The 9,959-nt window shown below is 47.5% G+C and overlaps 1 protein-coding gene and 1 pseudogene across 2 annotated transcripts in view; one reads left to right on the top strand and one right to left on the bottom strand.

The window, feature by feature from the left end:
* NCMAP (non-compact myelin associated protein) overlaps window positions 1-9,959 on the bottom strand; it is a 43,142-nt gene that overhangs the window by 11,021 nt on the left and 22,162 nt on the right. The window contains exon 1 of one of the 2 annotated variants that reach the window (XM_023519113.1): window positions 7,485-7,519. The exons of the other annotated variant lie outside the window; for it this stretch is intronic. The gene's annotated coding sequence lies outside the window, so the exon portion shown is untranslated. Of the gene's footprint in view, window positions 1-7,484; window positions 7,520-9,959 lie in introns of those variants that run through there. 2 annotated transcript variants of the gene reach the window in all.
* LOC100958759 overlaps window positions 850-9,959 on the top strand; it is a 31,458-nt pseudogene continuing 22,348 nt past the window's right edge.

The raw sequence follows: 9,959 nt of genomic DNA, 5'->3' as shown, positions 1-9,959 counted from the left end.
CTCCTTCTCTATTTCATACAAAATATCTAAATCAATTTTCTGGGACACCTGTGAGGTCAGTTATTGTTGGTATTTTACTGATGAAAACTGAAGGCCCCAAAGGCACAGGGAACCCCAAGTTTAGCTAGAAGAATTTAACCAGATATCTATTTCCCATTCTAGTGAGCCTTTGTCCACCTGGCAAACAATGTCTGAAATAGCATTTCTACTTACAAAAGTTATATTCATCGAATGAAGCAAAAAAAAAAAAGAAAAAGTTAACTGTGATTGTTAAGTAGTTGGTGACATGTGCCATTGGGCTGGAAAGAATGTTTGCATGGGCTCGGCGCCCGTAGCACAATGGTTACAGCGCCGGCCACATGCACAAGGGTGGTGGGTTTAAACCCTGCCCAGGCCAGCCAAACAACAATGACGACTGCAACAAAAAAATAGCCAGGCATTGTGGCAGGCACCTGTCATCCCAGCTACTTGGGAGGCTGAAGCAAGAGAATTGCTTAAGCCCAGGAGTTTGAGGTTGCTGTGGGCTGTGACGCCATGGCTTTCCACCCAGGGTGATGTAATGAGATTCTGGCTCAGAAAAAACCCCAATGTTTTCATGGAAGAGATACACAGGTTTGGAAGGATGGGCACAGTTGGGGCAGAGAGGCAGGGGGACACAGAGTCCTCAAGGGGACAGGAATTAATTAAGTGCAAGTTAATGTAACATTACATTAGGCCACCAGAAAGAGGTGTTGAGATCCCCCACCAAGAATTATATTCTAAGCACAATCATATTATAAGTAATTGATCAAGAAAAGCAGGAAGACAAACCAGGTTTTGCTTCATTATTTCAGAGTAGCACTTTGACCCATGAAGAATCTGTATCAAGAGGATTTAAGTGGGCTTATTTGTAATCCTAAGAAGCCCTAAGTCCTCAACACAGACATACTGGAGAAGAGATAGTCCAGACATTAAAAATAATTATGCGTGGGCAGCACCTGTGGCTCAGTTGGTAGGGCGCCGGCCCCATATACCAAGGGTGGAGGGTTCAAACCCGGCCCCGGCCAAACTGCAACCAAAAAATAGCCGGGTGTTGCATCGGGCACCTGTGGTCCCAGCTACTAGGAGGCTGAGGCAAGAGAATTGCCTAGGCCCAGGAGTTGGAGGTTGCTGTGAATTGTGACGCCACAGCACTCTACGGAAGGCGATAAAGTGAGATTCTCTACAAAAAAAAAAAAAAATTATGCATAAACTTTTTTTTTTTTTTTGAGACTGAGCCTCAAGCTATCCCCCTGGGTAGAGTGCCATGGCATCACGCTCACAGCAACCTCCAACTCCTGGGCTCAAGCGAGTCTCCTGCCTCAGCCTCCCAAGTAGCTGGGACTACAGGCGCCCGCCACAGCACCTGGCCATTTTTTGGTTGCAGCCATCATTGTTGTTTGGCGGGCCCGGGCTGGGGATTCGAACCCGCCACCTTAGGTGTATGTGGCTGGCGCCTTAGCCGCTTGAGCCACAGGCGCCGAGCCATAAACTTATTTTTTTAAGTAAGAAATATTTTCTAAATTATGAAGATGAATACAACAGGAACCTGTGAACCTATCCCTCAAATATAACAAATGTTTACAGCATACAGTCTTCAGTTCTTCATTTTTTTTTGAGACAGAGTTTCACTGTGTCGCCCTCGGTAGAGTGTCTTGGCATCACAGCTCACAGCAACCTCAAGCTCTTGGACTTAAGCGATTCTCTTGCCTCAGCCTCCTGAGTACTACAGGCACCCACCACAACACCCAGCTATTTTTTGGTTGCAGTTGTCATTATTGTTTGACAGGCCCGGGCCAGGTTCGATCCCACCAGCTCTGGTGTATGTGGCCAGTGCCCTAGTTGCTGAGCCACAGGCACTGAGCGGAGTTCTTTATAAGAAAAACAAATCAGAAGCAGTTGCAGTCCCTTTTGTGTTTTACCCTAATCCCATTTCCTCCCTTCCCCAAGTAACTACTGCTTTGACCATTTGTGTGTAGGTCTCATCAAAGTTTTTTTTTTTTTTTGAGACAGTCTCACTTTGTGCCCTGGGTAAAGTGCCATGGCATCATAGCTGACAGCAACCTCAAACTCTTGGGCTCAAGTGATTCTCTTACCTCAGCCTTCCCAGCAGCTGAGACCATAGGCATCTGCCACAATGCTCAGCTATTTTTAGAGACGGGCTCTTGCTCTTGCTCAGGCTGGTCTCAAACTCCTGAGCTCAAGCAACCCATCCACCTCAGCCTCCCAGAGTGCTAGGATTACAGTTCTGAGCCACTATGCCCAACCTCATCAAAGTTTTAAAATGTTTACTACAGGCCTGCAGCTGCATTGCTCTCTGCTAAAGGCGTGTAGTTAGTGGCCGAGACCTTTTGGCTGGGATGATACGCGCTCCCGGTGGAGGCCGGGGAGCTGAGCTGGAGCGGTGGCCAATATAGGGGTAGCAGCTGGACTAACCATTACTGCTGCAGGATTTGCAGGCTGTTACGTTTTGCAAGCTGTGAAGCACATGGAGCCTCAAGTAAAACAAGTTTTTCAAAGGCTGCCCAAATCTGCCTTTAGTGGTGGCTATTACAGATGTGGGTTTGATCCCCAAATGACAAATTAGGAAGGAGCATTAATACTAGGTGTAAGCCCTACTGCCAATAAAGTGAAAAGAAGAGATGTTTATCAATGATTTATGCTCTTAAATCACCCAAAGGAGGATCTCCTTATATAGCAGCCCAAATCAACGAAGCCAAAGATGAAGGTCAAGTTAAAAAAGGAAGTAAACTTATAATGAGTTTTAAGTTCATATTAGTTTATGTATACAAGCGCCAACTTTTTATAATAAAATGCCTCAGAGGTTCAGTTTTTAAAATGATTTAGCATACGCTCTGTATAATTTTCTGATTTAAATTTGAGGATTTTAAGTCAGACTATAGACAAGAATATTTGATGGACACATGCAGACTGTGGAGTAGAAATCTTCATTACTCATTGCAAGGAAGTTGCTCTGTGTCCTATTCAAGACACAGTGCAGTGGACAGGCCTTGCTCTTGGTAGCCCCCAGTCTAATGGGAGACTGGTAAACCGGTAGTTAGACAACTTTGTTTTTTTGGGGTTTTTTTGTTTTTTTTTTGAGACAGAGCCTCAAGCTGTCCCCCTGGGCAGAGTGCCGTGGCATTACAGCTCACAGCAACCTCCAACTCCTGGGCTCAAGCGTGTCTCCTGCCTCTGCCTCCCAAGTAGCTGGGACTACAGGCGCCTGCCACAACGCCCGGCTATTTTTTGGTTGTAGCTGTCATTGTTGTTTGGCGGGTCCGGGCTGGGGATTCAAACCTGCCACCTTAGGTGTATGTGGCTGGCGCCTTAGCCGGTTGAGCTATAGGCGCCGAGCCAGTTAGACAACTTTGTGATGAATATTATGATGGAATTAGCACAGGCTGTTGAAGTAGGGACTCTTACTAGGATGAAAAGCTGTTCGAGGTACAGATGGCTGGCCCAGTATCTTGGAACCTTATATTTAAAAGTGAATTTAGCCATGATTTTGATCTAAGAAAGTAACCTGTGTATATCTATGTCACTGAGAGAATTTAGTTTCATACATTAAAAATTCTTTTAACAGCATGTTTTTTTAAAAAAGTTTCCTACATGCATGTTTATGCATAAACATTGCATATATTGTGGTTCTGCCTCTGAACTAAGCCAATTATCAGCCTTGTCCCCATGCAGCGACTGTTGCTGTGGGAAATGCTGGGAGGACACAGGTGAAGCAGAAGAGACAAACTCCCCACCTGAGGGAGTTCACATTCTAGTGAAAGTGATGGGTTGTAGATTTGATCACATCATTCTTGGAGTCAAAAAGCAATCATCTCCCCTCGCCCATGCTTCTGAAAGCTGTTCCCACCGTGTCTCCAGCCTCCCAGCTGCTCACACCAATCTCTGCCTAATTGCAAGAGATGCTCCCCCTCCCCATCATACCTGGTCTTGCGGTCCCTGGGCCGGCTGCCCCGGGTTTTGGCCTTGCCAGCCCCACAGTCAGCCTCTCCAGAGAGTCCCAGTTTCTCAGGTGCAGCTGCCCTGCCCTCCTAGCTCTGATGGGCACAGAATTCAGCCCTGCACTTGAGACATCCACTGGAGCCAGGCCTCCCGCACCCAGACTGGGGCTCTGAGAGTCTCACAGAAAGAGGAGGCATGGCGCTCTGCTACCTGGCCATGTTCATCCACAGGATGGGCTCTGCCTTCGCCAACCATCTCTGCCCTCCTTTGCATCTGGGGTCTGCCTAACCTTCCTCAGCTCTGTCTGTCCCTCTTCCTGAAGACTCCCCTGACATAGGCTCCCACTGGGAACCCTGCATCACTCTGCCTGACTTCCCAGTGTACCTGCCAATCTGCCTCCCTGCCGGGGCTTCACTGCTCCCCAACAAACTAAACTGCACCCTCCAAGACTCAGCCCAGTCACCCTCTCAAGAAGACTGTCCCCAGGCCCGGTTAGACACAGCACCACAGCAGGGGTCTCAGTTGCTCCGTCTGACAGTTATCGTTGCATATTCATTGTCAGGTCTTTGAGGGTAGAGGTCTTATTCTTTTTCCTCTCCTTCTACCTCCCCAGATAAGCGGCAGCTCCTTCTCAACTTTGCCAGTAGAAAGACTGGCGTGAGTGACTAAATCTCCCCCAGTTTCATTTGCTCAACTGTAAAATGAGCTGCCTTTCCCGGGAAGAGCTGAGGGGGAGAGGCAAGTTGTGGAAAACACTTTTAAGTGCTCAATAAATGGCAGCTTTAAGTATTACAGTGAGGATTAGTAAGTATTTGTAGAACTAAATTGGAGACGGGGGTGGGGGGAGATATGGAGCTCAAAACCAGGAAAAACTCTTTCTATAAAAATAAGCATGGACAAATTTGAGAATTTGGGAGGAAAGTCTTCTCCACCCTTACACTCCCCACCTCTGTTCTCAAGAAGAGAGACCCTCCCGCCCCACCACCATGCCATTGCCCTTTCCAATACAGAGATCCCACATGCACAGGACACTAGTGTGCGTGTCCGTAAACCTTCTGCTCCTGTCTGCACTGATGTCAAGCTGAAAAGACTCACCAGTGAGGTTTTCTTACAATTCTTTTTAAAAGCAGAAAAGAGATCAGGTAGCGCCAGTGGCTCAGTGAGTAGGGCGCTGGCCCCATATACCAAGGGTGGTAGGTTTGAACCCGGCCCTGGCCAAATTGCAACAAAAAAATAGCCAAGAGTCGTGGCAGGCGCCTGTAGTCCCAGCTACTCAGGAGGCTGAGGCAAGAGAATCGCCTAAGTCCAAGAGCTGGAGGTTGCCACAGGACTCTACTGAGGGCAACAGAGTGAAACTCTGTCTCTAAAAAAAAAATAAAAAACCAGAAAAGAGACGCAAGTAAGTGGCCACTGATCCAGGGTGACTTAGTGAGAGAAACAGTGGCACAATCTCTGGATAACTCAAACCCTACCAGGGACACACTGACCATTGAAACAGCATGCACAAAAGTGACAAAAGCCACCACCTGAGTGCCTGCCAATGCCAGGACCTTGGGTCAGATATTTGCTATCCATGCCCTCATTTAATCATTTGTCTGATTAAGGCATTTAGACAAATGCCTTGTAAGATAGGTTTCTTTGCTTGTTTGTTTACACCGAATCTCACTCTGTTGCCCCTGGCTAGAATGCCAAGGTGTCATAGCTCCCAGCAACCTCAAACTTCTGGACTCAAGCAATCCTCTTGCCTCAGCCTCTCGAGTACAGATGTATGCCACACAACAGGTCAGTTATTCTATTTTTAGTAGAGATGGAGTCTTACGCTCCCTCAGACTGGTCTCTAACTCCTGAGCTCAAGCAATCCACTCACCTCAGCCTCCCAGAGTGCTAGGATAATAGGTGTGAGTCGACACGCCCAGCCTGTAAGATAGGTTTTCCTTTCCCCTTGTTTCAAATGAGCACCCGACGACTCGGCAGTATAAAACTACCTCTCTGTGCTCACATAGCTCACAAGGTGCAGAGCTGATGTTTGAACCCAGGCCTTGCAAATTGCAAAGTCTGTATATCCTTCCCATTGTACTGGCCTGGCCCTAATACACACCTAGTGGGGTCATGACCCGTCACCGCACAAATATACATGCATACATGTGCGCACACAGACACACACACTGACCAGTAATTAAGCCACCTAAAGCCACCGGGTCACAGGCTCTCTGCAGTCCTTTAGGGGTGATCTCCTGGGTACCGAGTTCCAAGGGCAGACTGCCTTTCAGATAAGTCCAGTTACTCTTTCTGAAAGAACAGTGAGTCATCTAGAGCTTTCGATTATAATACATCTCTGTTTCTGCTACATTAGAGAAGGTGGGAGGGAGAATGGTGGAACAGCAACAGCCAGGGATGTGGGTGTTTTCATGTGGGCCCCTAGCAATTGTTAACCAAGTGAGGTCCAGCAGGGAGATTTTAGTACCAAACACGTCTGTGACCAGGAACCCTGGCCATAGAAATGAGGAGAATATAGGGACGACAAGGCTGGTTTTCATTGACAGAGGTTAATTTCATAATAATAACATATGTTAATTTAGTAATAATAATAACATATATACTCAGTACTTTAGGTTCGAGATCTCACCTATGGCTCAGTGGGTAGGGCGCCAGCCCCATATACTGAGGGTGTCAGGTTTGAACCTGGCCCCAGCCAGCTAAAACAGCAGTGGCAACTGCAACAGAAAATAGCCGGGTGTTGTGGTGAGTGCCTGTAGTCCCAGCTACTTGGGAGGCTGAATCAAGAGAATCTCTTAGGCCCAAGAGTTTGAGTTGTTGTGAGCTGTGACACTACGGCACTCTACTGAGGGCAACATAGTGAGACTCTGTCTCAAAAAAAAAAAAGATCTCATTTAATCCTTATACCTGGCTCAGTGCCTATAGCACAGTGGTGAGGGCACTGGCCCCAGTCACGGAGGCTGGCAGGTTCAAACCAGGCCCAGGCCAGCTAAACAACAATGATAGCTGCAACAAAAAAATAGCTGGGCATTGTGGCAGGCACCTGTAGTCCCAGCTACTTGGGAAGCTGAGACAAGAGAATCGCTCAAATCCAAGAGCCCAAGAGTTAGAGGTTGCTGTGAGCTGTGACGCCACGAGGGCGGCATAGTGAAACTCAGTCTCAAAAAAATAAAAATAATAATAATCCTTATACCTATCTAGTAAGGAGGTCACAATCACCACATCCATTCTACAGATGAGGAAACTGAGGCTCAAAGCAGAGAAGAAACCAACCTAACTTCACAAGGCTAATATGAGGGGCATGCTAGGACTCTAGCCAGGGTTTGCCCAATTTCACAGCCTCTTTTCCAAAAACCCTCACTCGATTACTTCCCAGTGAATTCACAAGGTACAGGGGCCCAGCCTAGAGGGCCAAATCAACGAGGGCTTGGATGAGAAAATCCACATGGGTGGGGATTCAGCAGACAGAGCCTGAGCCCTTGCCCTGGGCCCCCAACTCTGACTCCTACCTGACTTGTCCCTGCCCCTGGCCGCATTCTGAACGTCTGTCTTCAGCCAACCCTCAATCACATTTACAGAATTTACAAAGAACTGTTGTTCCCTTGGGTTGTTTATAATGGCCCTGTGTGGGAGGTCAGTTTGGGAAGTGATGGAGGGTCACGGCCCAACCCTCGCTGACTAGATCTTGGTCAAGCATCAGAGCTGAATCTGGAAGATAAATGCTGCCAGACCACCACCTGTCCCAAATATCTCCTCTCCTGCTCTGTCCCAGGGCTACCCCCCTTCCTTATGAGTTCCAAATGCCTTCCTGAATAAGACAAAAAAGAAACAAACAACCCTGGCGACCTCTCCTCAAAGGACCAACTGTAATTCAGAGGAGGTAACCCATGAAAGCTCCCAACCCACCCAAACATTGGGATCAATATCTCCCAATCACCTGAGAGATGGGAGATTCAGCATGACTCGATCCCCTCCATAGACAAGTGCCTCACTACTCCCACCCAGCCCTTTGGGTTATTGGGATGTTTTAATCATCAGAAAATTAACTTTCTTGTTGGTGCCATGTAATTATTACCCATTGGTCTGAATTCCCTTCCCACCCTCTTCCTCTCGACAACCTGTCAGGATTGAAAGCACTTCTGTGAACAAAAGATTAAACTCAAACTTCATGGATGGAACAGTTAGGGCAACTGGCATGGACACATCAATTTTACCTCCCACCAATAGGGGGCGAAAGCAGCTGACTGTAGGTTGGTAACTGCCCTGCAGAATCCAACCTGTTCCCTTGCAGAGAAACTTTCTGCCCTTAAAAATAACAATTGTATGTTCTCTGAGGATTTTCTTCTCCAGGGTAAATATTCTCAGTCCCTTCAAATGAGCCTTAGGGGGATGGTGTCCCTCCTGAGTCTCTTATTCCTCTGGGTGGCGTTGTCTCCCTTAAGGATGGCACTCCCAAAAGGACACATGACTCCAGAGGGGTCTGAGACATTCAGAATGACAGTTTTCTTGATATTTATCAGACAGAAGCCTTAATTCTATTACGTACTAGCTGTGTGCCAACTTTCTTCACCTCTTGGTTTTCTGATCTGTAAGACGGGGGTTATAATAGTCACGATTCCATAGGGTTGTTGTGAGAATTAAATGAGATGAATACATTCCACACAGTGGCTCTGCACAAAATCCGTTGACATTACATTTGATTTTTTTTTTTTTTTGAGATAGAGTCTCACTATGTCAACCTCGGTAGGGTGCTGTGGCATCACAGCTCACAGCAACCTCAAACTCTTTGGGCTCAAGTGATTCTCCTGCCTCAGCCTTCTAAGCAGCTGGGACTATAGGTGCCTGCCACAATGCCCAGCTATTTTTTGGCTATAGTTGTCATTGTTGTTTGGCAGGCCCAGGCTGGGTTCGAACCTGCCACCTCTGGTGTATGTGGCTGGTTCCCTAGTCGCTTGAGCCACAGGCGCCGAGCTGATATTACATTGGATTAATGCAAACAAATAGTGCACTAGGCTTACAGGCAGCCAAACACACTGGTTACATATACCCTGCTGATAGACACCTCGCTCCGCCAAGCCTTGTACCACCAATCAGAGCAGAGCAGCAAGGGAAGGGACTTCACAAACTGAAAGTGCTATGGAAACATGAGGCGGCAGCGGCAACACTATGTGATGACAACATGATAATGAGCTGCTGGCCAGTAACTAGGACCTCGTTCTGCGCTGTGCAAATGATGTTTTGAAATTAAGGGCATGACTTTGCATTGATCCCTTTTAGCCTTGACCTTGTTCATTTGGGCCCTCAGGAGAGAAATTTCAGCTCTTTCTGGGTAGCTACTGAGAACACTTGATAGTATGGTGTCACAAAACATTGTCCAGGAGCTCATGACCCAGCAAGGCCTTGGGGGTCAGGTAGACCTGGATTTTAACCTCACCTTCGCTTCTGAGGAGCTTGATAAATTGAGCCACTTCTCGAGGCCTCAGTGTTTTCATGCATAAACCAGGGATTACATCCCTTATCCTGTGGGGTTGTCAGAATAAATGATACCATAATGGCCCAGCAGAGTCCCTGGTGGGTAGGTGGGGATCAGTTACTGTCCGTTTCTAGCCCCTCTTCTTTCTTCCTTCTGTGTCCAGTCCCTGTTCTTTCTGCTCTTCTTGGAGCTTGAGGTCCCTGCTCTCTGTCTGGTCAGGCATTGGCTGCATTTAGTTAAACTTAGGTATAAATGGGGAGCTCAGACAGCCAGATCATGAGGCAAGGTGTCACAAGGGGATTAGCAGGGAATCCCCAGGACTTCTGGAGGGGCCAGTCTTCCTTTCCATCTCCATTGAGAGCAGAGATGGGGAAATAGTGAAATCCCTTCCAAGGAAGCGAACAGTCCTAATGGGACTGGGGGTGGGGTGGGCACAGGGGCTGCTGGCTGGGTGGGGAAGAGCAAGCTACAGATTGTTTTTTTTTTTTTTTTTGAGACAGAGGCTCAAGCT

Source organism: Otolemur garnettii, unplaced genomic scaffold (assembly GCF_000181295.1).
Source record: "Otolemur garnettii isolate 467f Iridium unplaced genomic scaffold, OtoGar3 scaffold00156, whole genome shotgun sequence".
Lineage (NCBI taxonomy): Eukaryota > Metazoa > Chordata > Mammalia > Primates > Galagidae > Otolemur > Otolemur garnettii.
The sequence above is the reverse complement of the archived record's forward strand: the minus strand, read 5'-3'. Positions and strand labels throughout refer to the sequence as shown.